Here is a 22,262-nt window from a genome sequence, read left to right as displayed (position 1 = left end):
TGCCGGTATGCCGAGTAGTCCGAAATTTGAAATCACTGGGGTGCTTCTATTAAAAAGTTGTGGAAGCACTGAGACAACATGAATCGGAATGGTCAGATTATTTATTTTTTTTTTCAAATGACGTAGACAATAAATTTCATTCAATATAAAAAAGTCATGCGTCGGCTGGGAGTCGAACCCGGATCGACTGCTTGGAAGGCAACCATGCTAACCGTTACACCACCGACGCCATAATTACACCTGTTTAAATTTTCTTAGATATATATCGCATTCGAATTCATTACCCATCAATATATAAAGCTTCATATATTTGAAGTTTTATAGCAAATTGTATCTTAACCTATTGGAGTTAAGTTAGACAAAAAGATATGAAAACAAGCTCTCTCGCAAATAAAGAAACACTACATTTCCGAAAGTTCGTCAACTCGTGTAAGGAACATGCTATTTGATTCCATCAAATCCAAACAAAAATTACGTGCGTGGGCCGGGAGTCGAACCCGGATCGACTGCTTGGAAGGCAACCATGCTTTTTTTTTTTTATCTTTATTCATCATACTTCATATATATACATACAATTATTATATACACACATATCAATTCCATATACACAAATTTATATACAGTATTATCACAATTTAAATATCCATTTATTTTGATGGTAATATACTTTATCTATTTACTTTCATAATATTCATTCATCATTACTGTTATATACTTTATATATTTCTTTTAAAATATCCATTTATATTTAAAGTTATATACTTTATATATTCACTTTCAAAGTATCCATTCATTTTTACAGTTATATACTCTATATACATGTATTTACTTTTAAATATGTCTTTCCCCCCCCCCCCCCCATAATGTTCTTCAATTTGAACCAACAAAATACTATCTCTAGTCAAATAAAACTAAATCATTTGTATTCAATTCTGTAAACAGTGATTTTAGTCAAAACGGTTATACAAGATGAAAAAAATAAAACAATATATGCGGATGGAGTTCCAATTCCTTCACATATTCAAATTTTTAAATCAGCCGCATAAGTTATTAACCAAAGACTTATCTTTTGAATTTGAACAAAAACGAGTATTTCGGTATGCTAAAAAATCAAATTATTTACAACAATATTTATTTCACCAAAGTAAACAGTTCATTGTCAAATGCAAATCTGGACATCAACTCAACTTTTTCGTCCGTATCGTCTGGACGAAATTCATAGTCTCTCACATCACCAAAGTCTTGTTCTACATTTTTCTTAAATGTATGGTAATCATTATCAATTGAACACACTTCTATTGTATTGTCAAGTTCCCTATCATACCGTATAATTTTACCGGTTCCTTTTAATTTTGCTATTAGTTTATCTGGTAATAATCTACTTTTCTTGATCACAACTTTAGAAATAATGTCATCAATTCCAACTAGTATATCCTCATCATCAGATTCATCCGAACATTTATCATCTGTTTGTGTTGGCAATTTTATTGCATTTCTATTTGGTTTTAAATTTTCCAATAAATGTTGATCGACATTGTCTATTGATCCTTTCCTTTGTGTAGTTTTCTTACGTTTCTTATGTAAAGGTTTATCTGAAAAGATTGTGCTATTTTCCGGTAATTCATGCGAAATATTGTCCATTACGGTTGCAGTTTCGGCGCTCCGTACATTTTATTTTCGATTTCCATCAATTGATCACATTGAATAATTTCAGTAGCTCGACTTTCGTTTGTTGCTATATTTTCATTATCTTTGGTAACTTTCTGTATGAAATTTGACATTCTAATGTTATTCCTGCGTTCCATAGATTTAGATTTACGTTTATTGTTTTTATCCTCCCTTTGTCCAAACATTATAGAAATCCTCGCTTTATTTTCATCGCCATGTATTGTAAATGTTATTTTACTAAACAAACTACATGCATTGTCTATTGATTTTACTAAAGAAGCAGGTAATTTATCCATGTTTACTGTAATTAAACTGGTTCAGGTTAATATCTAGGTCGACAGCACATATCTTTAAAAAGTGTCTTTGTTAAATAGGACAAGCGAATAATTCAACAATGAAGCAACACTTACTTTAAACTAGTAAGTTCCTCCGCCAATACATGTAAAAGAATATTGGTAATCCAAGTTTTCACCATATATTTAGAAAAGTTTTCATTGACAAAATTAACGTCCTTGCAACTCAAAGGTGCGTTCGACTTTTTTCCAACATGCTATTTGATTCCATCAAATCCAAACAAAAATTACGTGCGTCGGCCGAAAGTCGAACCCGGATCGACTGCTTGGAAGGCAACCATGCTTTTTTTTCATCTTTATTAAAATCAAACATCACATTACATAAATACAATCATTGAAATGTATCTACTATCACAGTTGAGTTACACAATACAATACATTTCTAATTACATAATACAAATTCTATCTTACAGTTATCCAAGATTACAGTTCATTAGTACATCAGAGATCAAATATAATCACATCACTGTCTGTTTTCTGCAGTATAGAATTATGCAAGAGGAAATGCTTTTCAAATATGTTGCTCATATTCTTCATTTGACACAAATATTCATTAAAATAAGTTACATAATGCCTCAATGTGTATTGAAAAAATCTTAAAATATCAATATTCTTCACATTATTTTTTACCAGATTTCTTCTTCTAAATATACAGTATCGTGCAACTGATAACATAAAGTTAACAAAACTTACATTCACACCATTGATTGTTACAGTTAAACCGAGCATAAATATTTGTTCATATACAACAGAATTCACTTGATCTGAATCACAAGTATCTAACAATAACTCTACTTTTGTAATCAAATACTGATGAAAGTCATATAATTCAGAACACTTTATAAACAAATGCATAATATCTTCTATTTCATTACAACAAATATCACACAAATCATTATCTACCAACTTCATTTTTAATAAACGTTCATTTGTAAATATACAACAGTGGGCTATTTTAAAATCAAGCTCCGTCATTAACATATTAACTATCTTCCATACTTTATGCATAATACTTTCATCCTCTTGAAAGATATTTATCCATTTGTCAACAGATTTTGGTTTCTGACACAATTTATCTATAACAAGACAATATAACTGTTTTGATGAACACATCTTAAAATCAACAAGTTTACAATTCATATTCAAATTAATGTCAATGTTTCTATTGTTTGTTCTATGATACACCTCAGTCCCTACAGTTTTAGTCCACAATTCTGGTAAAGCAGGCTGAAGTGATCTATAACGTTTTATAATACTATCTATATCATATTCATCATTCCCTTCAGCAACAATTTCTACAATAGCGTTTTGAGTTAAAAAAAACCAGGTTTCACCTCATAACAAATGTCTTTCAACTGAATTATTCCAGCCACTATAAAATCATTCCATAAAATTGTTTTCCCACATATCAAAATTTCTGAATTACAAAATAACGGTTGATTATAAATATTTTCAACTGTATAATCAAAGGACACATTTTCTCGTATAAAGCAAAATGATTTTAACATTTCTTTGTATATCACAGGAATACAAGACAAATATTTATCTTTTAATGTCATGAATATAATGTCTTTTGCTAATTTCATATTCAATATTTTGGAAATAAAATACCTAAAAATGTCTTTCCATATTACATTATAATCTTCATTTAAAAATCTGGCTAAAAACTTCAATCTAAAAGCACAATCTAAAAGCACAAAGTTTTGATTTAATATCAGGCAGTTGTAAACCACCTTTATTTATATCACAAATAATAGTATTATACTGTACAAGATGTGCACCACCATTCCACACAAAATTAACACATAGTCTCTTCATTTCTTCAATGGCCCATTCAGGCATAGAAGTAACAAATAAATTATACCACAATCTAGACATTAACAGAGAGGTTATTATATTTACTCTACCATGTATTGTCAATTTTCTTTGTATCCACATATTTAATAACATCTTAATTTTATTTAGTTTTCCTCTCCAATTCAATTCATTACATACATGTTCATTTTTGCCAATATAAACACCTAATGACAAAATTTCATTTTCACAAATTTTGAGACCATGACAATTTTGGTCATTTTCTGTCATACAACCTTTCCCAATAGGCATTATTTCTGACTTTTGCCTATTTATTTTAGCACCAGAGAATTTACCATACAATTCAAAAACATTAAATACATCATCAATTGACTTCTTATCAGATACAGTAACAGTAGTATCATCAGCATGTTGAAACATTTTACACACTTTTTCTGACATTGGAATATTGATTCCTGAAATATTACAATTATTGGTAATCATACATTGTAAAGGCTCAGCTGCCAAAACATATAACAGAGCACTAATTGGACAGCCTTGTCTTATTCCATTCTTTATAGAAAAATACTTTGTTAAAAAAAACCATTACATTTTACAGAGCTATTTATTTCATTATAAAAAATTGTAATCCATTTAATAAAACTTTCACCAAAACCAAATTTCTTTAATACACTTAACATATACTCATGACTAAGCCTATCAAAGGCTTTTTCTTGGTCAGCTTTTACAATATATCCCTCTATATCATCATTTTCTACTAAAGTTATAATATCTCGTACATTTGCAATACTATTAAAAATATCTCTTCCTACTATACAACATGTTTGATTTTCCGACACTATTTTTGGCAATACTTTTTTGAATCTATTTGCCATGACACGAGCTAAAATTTTGTAATCAACTTGCAGTAATGAAATAGGTCTATAATTTTTAATACCTCTTCTATCGCCTTTTTTCTTAAAAATTAGACTGATAACACCAGATCTCATTGATCTTGATAAAATACCTTCATCATAAACAGCATTAAAAACTTTATATAATATCTCTCTAAGTGAATCGTAAAATGTACAATAAAATTCTGTAGTAAGACCATCTGAGCCAGGGCTCTTATTCTTAGACATCGATGATAAGGCCTCAGCAATTTCATTAAATGTTATATCTGAATCACAAATCTCTTTATCATCGTCATCAACCTTTTTATCAACATGTTGTAAAAATTCACATAGTTTATCAGTTTCTATCTCAACAAAAGAGTACAACTCTTTGTAAAAATTATATTCTAAAATTCTATCAGTGTCATTTACAATTTCATCATTTTCATTATACAATTCTTTCACAGAATTTCTTTCCTGTCTATACTTTTCTAAGTTTAGAAAATATTTTGTATTTTTGTCACCCTCTGTAGCCCATGTGGCTTTAGATCGTAAAATAGCACCTTTACATTTTTCTAATTCATATTTACTAAGATCTAATTTCAATGTTTGTCTAAGTTTGACAGAGTTGTATTAAAATCTCCACCTATTATAACATTTTGTAAATTTTCAATATAACTGTTAACAAACTTAAAATATCTTGCTCTTTCTATACAATTATTAGGTGCATAAACAGATACAAAATTAAAAATTTGACCATCCGTTTCATATGAAACATGTATAAACCTTCCTTCATCATCTTTATATACTAATTTTGTTTTATCTTTTACACTATTGGCAACCATAATAGCAACACCTTGCCTACTATTATAACCATTACATTCATATATTTTCCCTTCATACATATTTTGTATTCCATCAACATATGATTTATCCCAAAAAGTCTCTTGCAACAAAGCAAAAGTAGCCCTTCTATCATATAAAACAGATACAAAATTTTGAAAATTATTCACATTTTTTAAACCATTACAATTAAACGAACAAATCAGCACCATCATAATACAAATAAAATAATAAAATTTGTTATCCATTTTTCCTTTTATTTTCAGACACCTGAGAGCTTCTACTAGCATTAACATTAGGTTTAGGATTCAACGAAGACCTTCTTGTAAGCTTTCGTTGTTGCTTTTTATATTTCCTAAGCTCTTTAGCAGAGAGAGAAAAAACATCAACCTCTTCGTTTGTGTCACCTCCTTCATCCATGTTTTCATCAACACAGATAGAGGAGTCATCATCACCATCACCACTACCACCCTCTGCGTTGTTTAAAGTAACATCACAAAGGGTGTCGTTTCGTTTTTCCCAATGATCGGGATCAAAATCCCCAAATTCTAAATCTTCATTTACAACTTCTTCACTTAGAAGAGTGCTATCTCCGTTACGTTTAACTTTTTTGCCAGTTTTTTCATCTTTTTTCTCTTCCTCAACGGCACTAACACTAGGAACAGAGATATCAACTTCATCATCATCTTTCACGTCTACATCAATATTTTCATCTGATTCGGAATAATTATCGTCCGAATTAGCAATTTTTCTCTTTCTTGTCTCATGCTGTACAATATTATCCACGTGCACGGCAGCTTCAATAATCAAGTCATTTTTGTTTTTATGAATATCATCGACAAGCCCTTCACTTTCTGGTACATCAACACTTTTTACCTCTGTTTGTTCTGACACTTCATTATTGGTTTCTTCTTGCGAAGTACTCGTATCTTTAACTCCCGAGGCTTCCACGTTGTTTACCTCATTCACGCAACTGCACACGATTTTATCACAAACATTGCACTTAGCAATGATTGGCTGCGGTCGCGTTTTCAAATTGTCTCCATTCTGACATTTACAATTCAACGGTAGTTCATGACAATGTTCACAATTTGCTGCACGACACCTTCTCGCAACATGACCCTGTGCTCCACAACCACTACAAATAATGTAAGGACAGTTTTTGTGAATATGTTCAGGTGAAAAGCATTCTGAACATACCTTTGTCTGGTTATTGTGAACACATTTATAATACTTTGTGTTTTTACCAACCTTAAAAGGCATACTCCATGGAAGTGCAATTATATGAGGTGGCAAAACACATTTGACAAAACGCGTTCCATCGGCTACCTGCGTACCCGGTACAACTCTTCTGAATACTGGTGAAACGATTTTAATTCCCCTATCTCTTAACATGGATATAATATCGTCATCATCAATGAATGCTGGGATGTACATGAAAGACACAACTGTCGTATCTGAGTACATTAACGAACATTCGTAATCTTTGTCTAAAATCTCAACTCCACTAAGTATTTTTGTTGCATTAGACTTGGAGTCAAGCGTAACATCGTACGAAGAGGTATCATCCTTAACCATAGCAAGCACAGAGTTCAAACCTGTGACATGCTCAATTGCCATTATCACAGAAATTGCTTGCACATTTTCTGTTGATATTCCGATAACACGAATGGTACAGTCTCTCGAATATCTTTTTATCTCCATGACATAATTTTCTTTACTCTTAGGAACTTTCTCCGGCCCTTTCCCAAATCCTTGCGGTCCTTTTCCAAAATATTCATTTCCGCCGGTCATTTTGGTTTTTCGAAAGCAAGTTCACCCCTAAACAGACGAGTGCACCGCTCCACCCCCCTTTCACCAAACGACTAAATCACCGGTGTAAGGGGTTTAAATGTTAAATAAAGTGTTAATAAATACTCGTATTCATAAACGGAAGTGTAACAATGTTTTGAAAAAACCTTTCAATATGAAAATAAGTCCATTTATACACTGAAAACAGCAAAATCACATCGGAGGAATGTAAACAACACCTATGTCCGGCTGTGCTTCATTCAGCTATCAGAAGGCCACCATGCTAACCGTTCCACCACCGACGCCATGTTACTGATGTGAACGAAATTCTTTCTTATAGCACAGACGTATACAGCCAGTTTATTGAATTACGTGGCAATGCATATATGCAGGCTAGATTAAAAAAAAGTAACAACTTTAATGATATTGATATATATCTTATGATGTCTATTTCTTTTAAATTTCCCCATGCTAACAAAATATTTACTTCTACACTGCTACATAGTACAAGATAGCTGATGCCAATTATTCCGTAATTGATACGGTATAGAAATTATCCAAAGTTGAAACTTTAAGAGGTCCTGAAAGTTTAATTCTTTGTCTCATCATTGTGCAATTAATTTAACAATATCGTACACTAGTTGTAGGTTATGCTAATTTGTAGTGGAAATACGAATCAATTACTGAGGGGCGTAATAAATCTTCGAACATATGTTACATTCTCTAAACCACTATTTGAAGAAAATGTTTTCTGGGAGGAAGAATTGGAAATAAAGTCTGCTGAACGGAACAAGATAGACGGAAAAACAATAGGGAATTTGCTTTCCCGAATGTTTAGGTTATACACTGTATACGAAACAAAGACCGGTGAACATATGTTTACATGATGACGACACGAACAGTATAATTGCCCGAGGCGAAATATAAACTTATAAGAAAATGTATGAAATTCATGATTAAAGAAAAAATACAGTTCATAAGAGGGCGATAACGATGACGCAAATAAAACTTTTGGATAGCGGATTGAAAGGGTGAAATTTAGAATCTCAAAAAGAATAGGAAAAAATCCAGCAACAGATGGATAAAAGAGAGAGAGAAATTACCACTCTTTAGCGTCGAAAGTGTATACCACGACATGGTGTTAGTGCCAGTCTTATTACTTCTATCAAATGATATCCTTTCTAGAACCGTGGGGGTCATTATGCAATGGGTGTAGTCTGTCTGGGAGGAAACACAAATCTGACTTACCGGAGACCGGAATGTTAACATCGATCCGCAGTCAGGAATCCCTGGACGAAGAATGAGACGCAATCACCACGGTAACGACAACGTGTCATAATTAAAGCAGGATAGATACGGCTGAAGTACGTTACGCCTATTTTACGAAAGAAGCGAAGCAAAATCCACCGAGTCCCAAAAGATTAACATGATCAAGACCATTTATATTCTAGTATCCATGACACCTCTATAGTAGGAAATTGACCAGTTGAATGAATATACTGTACATGGTTGGAGACTCCCTTTTAAGTTGTATCACGAGTAATGTCTATAGCCCATTTTGCAGGCTGACATTGATGAGGACGGTAAGACCAGATGGGTAACGATATTACGCTGCTTGTATATTTGTGCGTCCGTGATTCTCCAAATTGTGGCCTTACATCATTGGTACCTCAGTTTCGCGATTTGATGTTTAATGAGCGGATCCTTTTGCAATGCCAAAAATTAGGGCTCGTCCGGGAGTTGAGCCCGGGACCTCTCGCACCCGAAGCGAGAATCATACCACTAGACCAACGAGCCTGACACTGCTTAGTGAAATTAAATAGATTGTAAATAATTTCATATCACATACCACATTGTACCAAGACAGTGAACAAGTATTCCAATCTCTAGAATATGTTATTTTCATTGACAAATTGTAGCTATCGATTGGAAATTAAGAACGGTTTCTATGTGAAAGGAATAATTAAAAAATTAAAGTTTACACTACGTGTTGGATCAATTTGAGATTTCGAATACAAAAGAAAGACGACATATGTTAAAATAGCGTTTGTCTGCCGGCAGAAGTTAAGTTATCCATCAATTAGGTCAACTGTTGATATGCCGGAGCTGCAATGCTGTGCCGCTGATTTCCGCCATGGTTTTAAGCTTAAATTCACACTTAGATCCCCAAGGTTTCCGTGGTGTAGTGGTTATCACATCCGTGAAAAAGTCGAGTGGACCTTAACATGACAGGACGTTGTTTTTGTGTACAGTGAAAATATTGCTCTATAATAAGTTATTGCTCGGATTACCAAGCTGAAATATGGAATAGTAACATTCTAACTTGTTTTAGAAGTAAGTTTGTTTCATTGATATTGAAAAAACCGTCTTTATTAACTGTTTTAAATGTTGTAAATATTGTTGGATTGAAAGAGGCTACCCGAGGGTGAATTTTATTACTGTTTTGAATTATATATACAATGGAGAGACTTCCATCTTTATTGATGAGTAATATAGAAAATGCATGTGAACAATTTCGTAATATATCTTTTACTGTTCATGGTGAAAATGACAGAGCTCGTATATCAATAGTTTTTACAAATCAAGATAACAATAACACTAAAAGGAAATCAAAGTCTACCGTCAATCGTGACCAAAAACGGATGAAAGAATATAACAATGATAAAGTTAATATTTCTAATATTGAGAATCATACAGATGTGATTTGTTCAGATACATGTAGTTCATCTGAAAATAATCATACACCGAGTGAAAAGGTATCGACGAATACCTCCGATGTGATGGATTTTGACGATAACCCGTGTGAGGCCTCCGCTTCTACAGGTAAGATTGATAATATAGAAAGTCCAAATATAGAACTGTCAATCGATACAGTTAATGAATTGCCTATGTCACCAACCTGTTTACCGAGTAAAATTATAAACAATGGAAATAAAAGTAAACAAAGAGTATCTGTTGATATAATTGAAAATAATCCGTCAACATGTGATAAAGTGAAAGAACATAATAAAAACATACAAGATAGTAGACTTATTCATAAAATTGTTTTAAAACAAAACCGAAGTGGTATGGACATATTAATTGGAAAAACGCAAAGAGGAAGTCTAGTATTATTTCATATGGACCATAAAGAGTTTAAAGTTCTCCTTCGCAGTGAACGAGATTATAGTATATTTAACAAAGTGATAACCGACGATTTTAAAGATGTAAGAACAACACGGCCGACACTCGGTTAACCGAGAGATTGGTCGGTTAATCTATATTGAGTATGCGGCTACATCGGCGGTTGGTCTGTTAATCAGGTGTTATCGAGAAAATCATTGAAAGTTCAACATGTTTCATTGTATAACTTTCTAAATATATTTTCATCATAAAAAGTATTCATGTCTAACAAAACAATTCAATGTACTGAATTCAGTGGTGTCATTATTATTTTTCTAGCTTCGATGTACGATCTATAAAATGAAAAGGCGGGTTACTCATCAATAAATTTATACACATTTTACACACATAAAATATACACAAAATGACACATTGGTTAAATGTACTTGCATTCAATATTTTGAACATCGAAAAAAGAAAGGCATTATGTTTGTTAACCATATTTGATATCATTGTGTGAAAAATCTACACGAAAATCTGTATTTTGGTGACATAAATTAATCTTTATTTAAAACCTGGTCTGTTAATGGGTCGGATGTATAAAACTCGGTCTGTTAATTGGTCTGTTAAGAGTTATGAATGGCATATTAAAAGTTAATGAAAGTATAATTTTATTGCTATATGGGGTGTTATCGGATCAAATGGGTAGGCTCAAGAAAAGCAGCTAAAATATACGAAAACAACACATGAGCAACGAAACATAACATATACGGAAACAACACATGAAATTGAAAATTGATAAAAATGGTTTCAAAAAGTGTAATATTAAAGTACTATTAATTTCATCCAAGAATGATCGCATATATCATGTTGATTCTGTTTAATTGTCATGAATGACACAAATTTGTAACCTACATTGGTAACCAGTATATAAATCAGAGATAAACGTCGTAATGTAACTAAACATAAGTAAGTAAAATATATTGGGATGACAAAATATGTAAAATAAAGAAAGAATAATGAGTAAGATAAATGAAATGTAGAAAAACATGACATAACAATTTAAAGAATACAGAAATAAACAATACCCCAATCCGGACCCTCTTGGTATACACGAGAATCTGGATGGAAACGCAGAATATAGAATAATAGATAAGGACAGTAGAGAGTGATACATTGCTAAAAACGAGAGAAAAATAATACTTGTTTAAGAATACACACATTAAACACCGATGGCTGTTGATACAGTAACGGATTGCGATGTACTTATATTAGTGACAAATTCTAGAAGTTTACATGCGGACAACTATGGTGGCAGGTTTATGCCATTTTGCGTTTTCGCGCTTTAGCGTTTTCGCCTTTCATATTCTATATGGTGAAAACGCGAAATTGCGAAGTCGAAAACGCGAAACCGATTTCGCCTTTTTGCGATTTCACATTTTCGCGTTTTCGCCTTTTCCACTTCGCGATGTCGTGTTTTTGTGTTTTCACCCTATAGAATATGAAAAGTGAAAACGCGAAAACGCGAATGGAATTCACCGGCCAACATAGACAACTGTAGTTCTCCTCTGCACTTACGAAAAAGGGAACTAAACGTAATAAAATGAATTGAAACTTAAAATAATCAAATGTAGCTGCATTCGCTCCTTTCCGTTTACTTCTTTAGAATGATTTGTAAACAACATATGATTAAGTAATAGAAGAAAAGAACCAATTGGATGATACTGACGTATTAGGGTTTAACGTCCAGTGAAAAATATCATGTTCATATGAGAACGAGAACACGTTATATGTACCCTGTGTTGTATTAGAAAGACACTTTCAGTCGGAATTGAGAACGTGCTACTTCGAACAGACACAAAAATTAAGGCTGATTGAAAACGTCAATAAAAAAAATCATGCATATTCCAGAGGCCAATCCATATCACGCTGTATTGAACTGACACACCCTTCAATAAAATACAAAGAAAGTCAAAATAAAAATGTTCTTTCTAGGATACTGTGGCACCGTATTAATTGTCATTTTTGTTTACTCAGGAACATCTCATTCTTAAATTTTTCAAGGGGAAAATATAAAGGTAGCAAAATTATTGTCGTGGCTAAATAACTCTTAACTGACACAATTTCAATTGTCCAACCCATTAACAGACTTTATTCCCATAATTTTCACTAAAACGTGGTATTATTCACGTTATTTTACAATAATGAAATATTTACTAATGTCAATTTATTTTTTAGAACCACAGTACTATTTTTTGTCCTTTAAATGATATCTAAATTTGTTTGTTTCGCCTTTTATTGAAAAAATTGCTATGCGTATAAGCATAAATACTACATACTTGCGCGACGCCTTTTAGTTTTACTGAAAACTGCGCAGACTAAGAAATGTTTAAACAAGTGCAAAATGTTCTTTGATAGATATCATTTTGTCAGACACTTTTCTTTTTTTGATTTGGTTCTTATAACATGCCAAAAAATCTGTATATTTAATAGAGTTTAACATTAAATTAAGCGTTTTACTCTTAACAGACGTATAACCAACCCGATTAACAGACCAATTGCCCATATAGCCGCATACTCAATATAGATTAACCGACCAATCCCTCGGTTAGCCGAGTGTCGGCCGTGAACAACAAAACTGATGACTGATACAGTGCGTCAAGGAATATTAGAGATGGAAAAACTTGTGGAAAATAAAAAGCTGTAACAGTTTATTTTTTTCAGTATTTTATAATTTGTTTTTGTAGTGAGAATTGTGTATGTTTCTGTGAGAAAATGGGGAAAATGTTTTTGCTGAATAATAATAATTATATTGTGATGTTGTTTGCTTGTCTTATTAATGCTGATAATTGACTTCATATTTAATACTTTTGATTTTATTTGCGTTGTGGAATGGATACCAGCCCTTTGCGATTTTTTTTCTTCGATTGTATCATTGTTCGTCATATATTCGACAATAAGACTGTAGAAACAATTAACTCTTTAATTTTTTCATTGTATTCTGTGTAAGCTTTTTATAATTTTGAATGTATGAGATGAATGGAAGATTAGAAAGTGATTGAATATAATTATAGGTATATATGATGTTTTTGTATAGAAAGTGATATATGAATTGATATATTTATATAAATATGAGTATACACAAGTTGATGATCAGACAATCATGTTCGTGACAAATATTTCACGCAATATATAATTAATGTTTCAAATATGATTCATTTCAGAGAAAAGACAATAACTAATAGCAATGTTTTTGTGTAATTCAAACTGTGATATGTATATATGAATTGTGAATATAATAAAGATAAAAAAAAAAAAAAATCACATCCGCTTAACACGCGGAAGGTCCTGAGTTCAATCCTCAGCGGAAACATCTATTTTTGCGAAAAAGTCGAGCGGACCTTTGCATGACAGGACGTTGTTTTTGTGTACAGTGAAAATATCACTCTATTATAAGTTATTGCTCGGATTACCAAGCTAAAATATGGATTATTAACATTCTAACTTGTTTTAGAAGTAAGTTCTTTACATTGATATTGAAAAACCCGTCTTTATTAACTGTTTGAAATGTTGTAAATATTGTTGGATTGAAAGAGGCTACCAGAGGGTGAATTGTATAACTGTTTTTAATTATATTTGTAATGGAAAGACTCCCGTCGTTATTAACGAGTACTATAGAAAACGCATGTAAACAATTTCGTCATATATCATTTACTGTGCATGGTGAGAATGACAGAGCCCGTGTATCTATAGCTTTTACAAATCAAGATAGTAGTAAGACTAAAAGAAAATCAAATTCTACTGTCAATCGTGATAAGAAACGGATGAAAGAATATAATACTGATGATGCAAACAGTTCTATTAGTGAGAACCATAAAGATGGGATTAGTTCAGATCGTTCATTTGAAATTAGTCAAATACCGAGTGAAGAGGTATCGACAAATACCCTCGATATAATGGACATTGACGATAACCCGTCTGTGGCCTCTACTACTTCAGGTAACATTGAAGTTATAGAGAGTCCAAATATAGAACTGTCAATCGATACAGATAATGATTTGTCTTTGCCACCAACCTGTTTAACGGGTAAAAATGTAAACAATGTGGAAAAATGTAAACAAAGAATATCTGTTGATAGAGTTGAAAAGAATAAGTGTACCGAAGAAGGAGAAAATTTAGTAACAAAATGTACAATAAGTAAAAAGAATAATAGCGATATTGTATCCACTACGTCATCAGGTGTTCAATCATGTGATAAAGCGAAAGAACATAATAGAAAAGTACCAGAAAGTGGAATTATACGTAAAATTGTTTTGAAAAAAAGCCGGAGTGGTATGGACATTTTGATTGGAAAAACGGAAAGAGGACGTCTGGTATTGTTTCATATGAGCCGTAAAAATTTTGAACCTATCCTTCCCGGGGAACATGAGTACCTTAGATTTAACAAAGTGCTAACCGAGGATTTCGAAGATGTACGGACAACACCATTAATGAATGATGCAGTGAACGAAGGAATATTGAAGTTGGAAAAAGTTGTGAAAATGAAAAGACTGTATTTTGTTATTAATATTTTGTAATTTGTTTTTGTAGAGAGAAAGTGGGTATGTTTCTGTGAGAAAATGTGAGAAAAAGTTTTTGCTGAACGATGATAATTATACTGTGATGTTGTTTGTTTGTCTTATTAATGCTGCTAATTGCCTTAATTTAAATACTTTCGATTTTATTTGCGTGGTGGAATGGAGACCAGCCCTGTGCGAACTATTATTTTGATTGTAACATTTTATGTCACATGTCGGGCAATAAGACTGTACAAACACCTAACTCTTTTGATTTTTCATTGTAGTCTGTGTAAGCTTTTAACAATTGTGAATGAATGAGCTGAGTGGTAGATTAGATAGAGATTGAATATATGTATAGGGATATGATATTATTCTATAGAAAATGATATGTATATGTATATAAATATGAGTATCGAAAGTAAATAATCAGACAATTATGTTCGTGGCAAATATTTCACGCTATATAGATAATGTTTGAAATGTGATTCGTTTCAGAGAAAGGACAATAACTAATGGCAATGTTTTCATTTTTGTGTAACTAAAACTGTGATATGTATATATGAATTGTGGATTATAATAAAGATAAAAAAAAAATCACATCCGCTTAACACGCGAAAGGTCCTGAGTTCAATCCTCAGCGGAAACATCTATTTTTGCTGTCTTTAAGAATGGCCAATTTTAAATGGCATCAACGTTCAAACAGTTTGCTGTCTGTTTTACTTGTTTCAAGATTACTACAGTTAGTGTCAAAAGTTGTTCAGCACTACTGGTCCAAATGGTTAAGTTGTATCAACCTGGATTGGTAAAGAGATGAAATTAATGCCGGTATGCCGAGTAGTCCGAAATTTGAAATCACTGGGGTGCTTCTATTAAAAAGTTGTGGAAGCACTGAGACAACATGAATCGGACATGTCACATAAATTCCTCATATGCATGGTAGGAAAATATCTTATATCTTGTGAAGTATTCCAGAGAGAGAACGACGGAAGGAGAGAGATATATATTTGTAATAACAATCATTATAATCAATCGTTGATTTAATGTTTTAACAAGAAAGTTAACTGAAAGATATTCGAGTAAAAGGATCAAAAGTAATTTACGCTGAATCATTTCTGCAGAGTTATCCGCTGAAACAATCCGATAACAAAACCAGCATACATATTTTGTCTGTAAATTGCAGGATGCAATAAACCCCACTGATTTAAACAAAGAAAAATACCCCGACGAGGTTATGATCCAAATTTTTGACTTTTTGATTGACCTATTGATTGTTGTGTTTGTCAGATTAGTTCCCGAATAGACAGTCATTTATTCAAATGGTTCTAATTGTGTGTCTCTAAAGGCCTCTTTGACTATATGGCTATAAATCACAGTATTGGTTTGTTCTCATAAAAAGCAGCATTAATACAGCACATTCTGTGTATATAAAACTAAAAGAAAGAAAACAACAGATTGCTACTTTCTTTTGACCTTCAGATATATTGATGACGTCTTGTCATTCAATATCCCACATTTCTTTGAATATTTGCATCTCATATATCATAGAGATAAAAGGATACTAAAAGACAAGAAGGATGACGTAACCGGTCACTGTTATTAAATAAAATATGTTATTCAAAAAATATGAACAAAGTGTCATGACTATTATTTAATTTTATTTCCATGAGAAAATGATGTATATGTCCTTGCTGCAATTTTATTATACTATGTCTAAGAACATTTTCCCGCAAGACCCAGTGTAGGCAATAGAGTCAATAACGTCGTAAAAGTCAGCACTATAGATTAAAATGGAACCGGATTCGTTACCAGAATTGTCACTGAATTGTGATGATTATCGTGAAATCGATTCATTTTAAAAAGATTTCTAGGTGACGCTGAAGTCGTACTTGTGTAATAAGAAGTGAAAGATAATATAACTTCCCTTTCGTAACAAAACAAATTAATGCTCTCTATCCTATCATTATATCTACCTAAGGAATGAGGTAAATTCATGTTTATCAAATACAATACGTACTGATTTATTATTCTGTCCTATCTATAATCCCATTTTCTATAAGTGAATATTAAAAAAAATAATATTTTAATTGAGCAGCAAGGCTAAGGAAACTTTATATTGGCATTATTTTTTAGAAAAATTTGGTTGTTTATATAGGGAATCACTGGAAATTTGAACAGAAAATAAATGAAAAACCTAATAAATTAAAAAAAAATGCACTATTATTAAAAGCTTTCCTTGCTTATTCACAAGGACGTAACATATCCTCCATGCTATTCCGATCTGAGTTTTTATTCATACATAGTCTGGTGCTGTTCCAAGTAGTCTTCTTTTTTCTGTTTCTTGAGAAGATTTGTTTTACCTGTTTAGTCACTATAAAGTGTTACAATTCATATTTAAACGCAACACATAAATAGTGACCAAAAAGGTACCGCTATCACATGAGAGAAGCTAGGAAAAAGTGATATGTATACATTTTAAGTATCTTTCTGGGACCATGAAATGTGGTATATAGATAGATATTCATAGACCATACAACAAATAAGCAAACAAATTCAAAGGAGATGTACATGTAAGATGAATAACTAGAGGCTCTCAAGAGCCTGTGTCGCTCACCTGTTACTGTATTTACTGATGTTGGCCATCTTGGTTGGTAGGTGGGGTCATTAGACACTTTTTTAAAATAGATACCCTTGTAATGATTGTGGCCAAGTTTGGTTAAATTTGGCCCATAGTTTAAGAAAAGAAGATTTTTGTACAAGTTACAAAAATGACAAAAAGTTGTTCAATATTGACTATAAAGCAGGGCACATGCGAACATCTTATGGGAGCTCGATACCCACGCCATGTTGCAAGTATTTTGGGTTTGAAGGAAATAAGATGTGATAAATTGCTACCTTCAATAATATATCATCTATAGTCGAGGACGTCAAGGTAGAGGGGTTAGATATACAACTGTATCCAGCTATGTTGATGTAAAGACTTTCAACTAAGGACATTTTTTTTCTTATTTTTTCTTTAGACTTATAAAAAAGAAGATGTGGTATGATTGCCAATGAGACAACTATCCACAAAAGACCAAAATGACACGGACATTAACAATTATAGGTCACCGTACGGCCTTCAACAATGAGCAAAGCCCATATCTCATAGTCAGCTATAAAAGGCCCCGATAAGACAATGTAAAACAATTCAAACGAGAAAACTAACGGCCTTATTTATGTAAAAAAATGAACGAAAAACAAATATGTAACACAGAAACAAACGACAACCACTGAATTACAGGCTCCTTACCTCCTTAGCTTTGATTTTTTATTACCATGTACATGTCAAGCTTGGTAACTCATAGTCATATTTAGTCCAAATAATTATGACGTCTGGCAAGGCTATTTTAATTTTTTTCTGGGACGACTTAAGCTTCCGTACTATATTGTAAAAAAATAAAATTGCAACAGCTGACACTATAGTGCACTGTAACCCTTGCCGATAACTATACCGTGATGCTTGGTGTAGGTTTCTTTGCACGCAAGAAACCATATTGCTCACCTTGTAAGTTTTGTATTCTTCTAATCAGTCAGCTGTTTTCTGGTTTTGTTTATTTACACCACAAATCAATGAAGCGATGAAAGCGCGCAGGGAAACGAAATGACATCTTCGGTAAATTCCGTGATTTAAATACTTTCTAATCAATATGTCCAAGCAATGAAAATAAATGGTTATTATTTTTATACATAGAGCATACGTTTTGTGTGTTTACTATTTAAAATATATGCTTACGAAGAAATCTAACACTAAAGTATCTCAATCATTCAACCGTTTTAATACACAGTCTAAAGTGTAGATTGTGTGTATTACTGTTCTATTTTTAAAGAATATCAATGATACATAAATATCCAGCCTTGTACCAAAATTGCAACATAATTTCAAGATTACATGATTTCGTTATCACAGAATTGTATTGAATTAATTAATTGCACTAAATTGACAGTGCTTTGTTAATAAACATTTAACAGCTCTTTACGATAGCAAATGAACACTTCATTTTAATTTATACCGATGACCTACTATCATGATTTTTATCCGACTGCACATACGGACGCGTTGACACATACCCATGGTGATACGGTAATAAGATTAAAATGTTCCAAAGTAAAAGTATTGTCTACACTTGTATTATTTTGTCCTGTATCACTGTGATTTGTTATGGAAATACAAAGAGCAAAAGACTCCTAGTTGATGACATTGATATTCAACAACTGGTAAATGATGTTGATACTGTTAAGCAAACTGTCCAGGGACAACATAACCAGATTCAATCGTTGTTGTCTTTGTTATCTGCCAAAGGTATAGTTGTAATAGATTTTTGATTGTTTGTTCGTTTGTTTGTTAACATTGCTTTTATACTAAGTGGTTTGCCAAATTTTATATGAATTATATTTTAAGTGTTTACAGTAAAATTAACCGGTTCATCGGTTAAAGATGTATCACCACTTGTTCTGGCGGGGTCAGAAAGTACGATTTTATAACAAAATAGTTTCTACGCATAAGTAAAACTAACAAAATATGTAGAATATTTTGGTAATGTTGCTAGCAAATGAATGCTGACTGAGTGTAGAACACTTTTTGACTGATTATTTTGAATGACAAAAAAAGATACATAAAATTTAGAAAGGAGCCAGTAAAATCTTATATGCAGTTAAGGTATGCGTATTTTAACAGCACAAAACAAACCAATGTAGTTCTTTGACATGAAATTGCTGCCAATTCATTTGAAATTCAAAAAAAGTCTTATGTATTTTCGAAATTGAAGAATTCAACTTAGCATTTTTGAGGTACTTCCTTCAAGAAACAATTACTAAACCTCAGACTTCTAACTAATAAAATGATTAATTTCTTAATAAAACATTAAAAGATAAAATATTTCATTTGAAATGAAATATGAAGTTGACATTTTCATTGATCTGTTTACTTTCTCATTTAAATGATTAAACCCCACATTTTAGCCTCTTTATGTTACTAGTAATCATTTTTTTTACAAACTTTAAGTAAAATACTCCAAAACATATTTGCAGATTCCACTTTTTATAAGTCAAACTATTGAGGTTTTTTTTCTGGATAAGCCTCCTGGTTAATACAAAACTCAATTTCAAGTAGAAAAATACGAAAAGCATTATGTATAAGTATAAGCATGCCATGTAAAAGTAATTATCCATTGACTTGTATCACTAGCTGTCTCTAACCGTATGCTACTATTTTTGTGGGAAAATTGTTGATATCTTTTGTATCTGTTTCTATTTGTTCAGAAGCAGCTGGTGCAATTTATACACGATGGGGGAGGAAAGATTGCACAGTGAATGGCACGGAATTAGTTTATGAAGGTAATAAGACGAGATGTATCTTTATTACAATGTTTAGGTAATTAAGGCTGTCATTTTCATTAACTTGTATGAGAAATATTTAAATAAAAAGGTTACTATAATTCCCGTTCAAAAAACATTTTTAATGTTGTTATAAATTACATATCTTTTTAATGGTTTCATAATTTGAAGAAAAAAACGTTAACATAAATATTTTTTATAAATGCGCCGACGTTTTTCCATTCATAATATCTTACATTTTACAATTGTTGTGTAAAAACATTATATTGTGTATTGGACTTATTGTATTTCTATAAAATGAAAGTAAAAGAAAAACTTTGGCTTCAAAATTTTGTTTTTTTTTATATATTTTGAATACACTGACGTTATATATTGTTACATATACGTCACATGTTCTTGGGGTTTATTTCTAAATAAACTGACTTTAAATTTTGTTTCACATATTTCTCATGTTCTTAGGGTTTGCTGGAGGAGGACCATATGCTCAGGATGGAGCAGCGGTTAATTATGTATGCCTACCACCCGATCCAGACTTTTATACTGGAGACGTATCTATGAGTCCATATCGTCATATGAGTACTATGTATGGCGCAGAATACGAAGATAACTATTTCGGTCCCAACATGTTTCAGAAGGATGTCCCATGCGCTGTATGTAGAGCTACCGAAGCTTCATCTATTCTGATGATACCAGGAAAATCGCAATGTCCTTGTACATGGAAACGAGAATATTATGGACGACTTGCAGCTGGGGGCGATGACGGACATGGAATTGTTGCAGCTTCCGAATATGTTTGTGTGGATTACAGTCCTGTCTCCTTTGAAGGCGGACAAGCCAACGAAGATGGAAAGTTATTTGTCCCTGTTAAAGCTGTTTGTGGGACACTGAGGTGTCCCCCGTATAAGGATAACGCATTATTAACATGTGTTGTTTGTTCAAAATAAAAGAAGACGTTTTTCCTTAATTGAATATATGCCAAAAAATCTAATACAAACGTTACCCTGTTAAAGATTCTTAACATAAAAAAAAGATAATGTCCATACATACAAATAAAGGCAACAGTAGTAAAACGCTGTTCCAAATTCATAAATCGATAGAAAAAAAAACAAATCCGGGCTACAAACTAAAACTGAGGGAAACGCATCAAATATAAGAGAACTACGACATAACAGAAACACAACATTAAAATGTAACACACACAGAAACGAACTATAATATAACAATGGCCATTTCCCTGACTTGGTACACGGCATTTTAAAATAAAAATGGTGGGTTGAACCTGGTTTTGTGGTATGCCAAACCTCCCGCTTTAATGGCAACTAAGATACATTGGTAGTGTTACTTTCAATATCAATTACTTATAATCATTACAATGACTGTAATGCACTACTGTGATTATCAAGTAAAATTAATACCGATATTTAATATTGTTGTATTGAGCTTATCAGCCATCATTGAAAAATTCTTCCAGCTATTAAAAACGAAACAGAATGTGGTTTTATTGTTAATGAGACAAATGTCAACATCAGACCATATGATCTATATTTAAATATTTATTGGTCAATATACCACGAAGTAAGATATAAAAGGCTTCAACATAAGACAACGTATAAAGGCAATATATGATTCATCATCTCGCTTCCTATACGTGGGATTTGATTACCGTAGCTGTATTTGGCAAAACGTTTCGAAATTTCTGTTCCTCAATGCTTTTCAACTTTGTACCTTAATTTACCTTTTTAAATTTTTTTCATTCGAGCTTCACTGATGAGTCTTTTGTAGACGAAACGCGCGTCTTGTGAAAATATAAAAATAATCAATCCTAGTATCTATGATCAGTTTATTCTTATTCTATTATTTCTATAGATTTCGGATACAGGTTGATT

General features: G+C 32.2%; 2 long non-coding RNA genes and 2 other non-coding genes across 4 annotated transcripts in view; 1 reads left to right on the top strand and 3 right to left on the bottom strand.

The window, feature by feature from the left end:
* Positions 1–22,262, bottom strand: part of LOC143075996 (uncharacterized) — a 284,414-nt gene that overhangs the window by 231,456 nt on the left and 30,696 nt on the right. The gene's annotated exons all lie outside the window — the stretch shown is intronic.
* On the bottom strand, positions 158–229 carry Trnag-ucc (transfer RNA glycine (anticodon UCC)). Its single transcript has one exon. It is a non-coding gene; the product is annotated as a tRNA-Gly (tRNA).
* Positions 9,068–9,139, bottom strand: Trnap-cgg (transfer RNA proline (anticodon CGG)). The gene has a single exon. It is a non-coding gene; the product is annotated as a tRNA-Pro (tRNA).
* LOC143074593 (uncharacterized) lies at positions 19,112–21,322 on the top strand. The gene is made up of 3 exons (XR_012977953.1): positions 19,112–19,342; positions 20,302–20,376; positions 20,836–21,322. It is a non-coding gene; the product is annotated as an uncharacterized LOC143074593 (long non-coding RNA).

This window comes from Mytilus galloprovincialis, chromosome 5 (genome assembly GCF_965363235.1).
Source record: "Mytilus galloprovincialis chromosome 5, xbMytGall1.hap1.1, whole genome shotgun sequence".
Lineage (NCBI taxonomy): Eukaryota > Metazoa > Mollusca > Bivalvia > Mytilida > Mytilidae > Mytilus > Mytilus galloprovincialis.
Note: the sequence above shows the minus strand (reverse complement) of the source record. Positions and strands in the feature narration are given on the sequence as shown.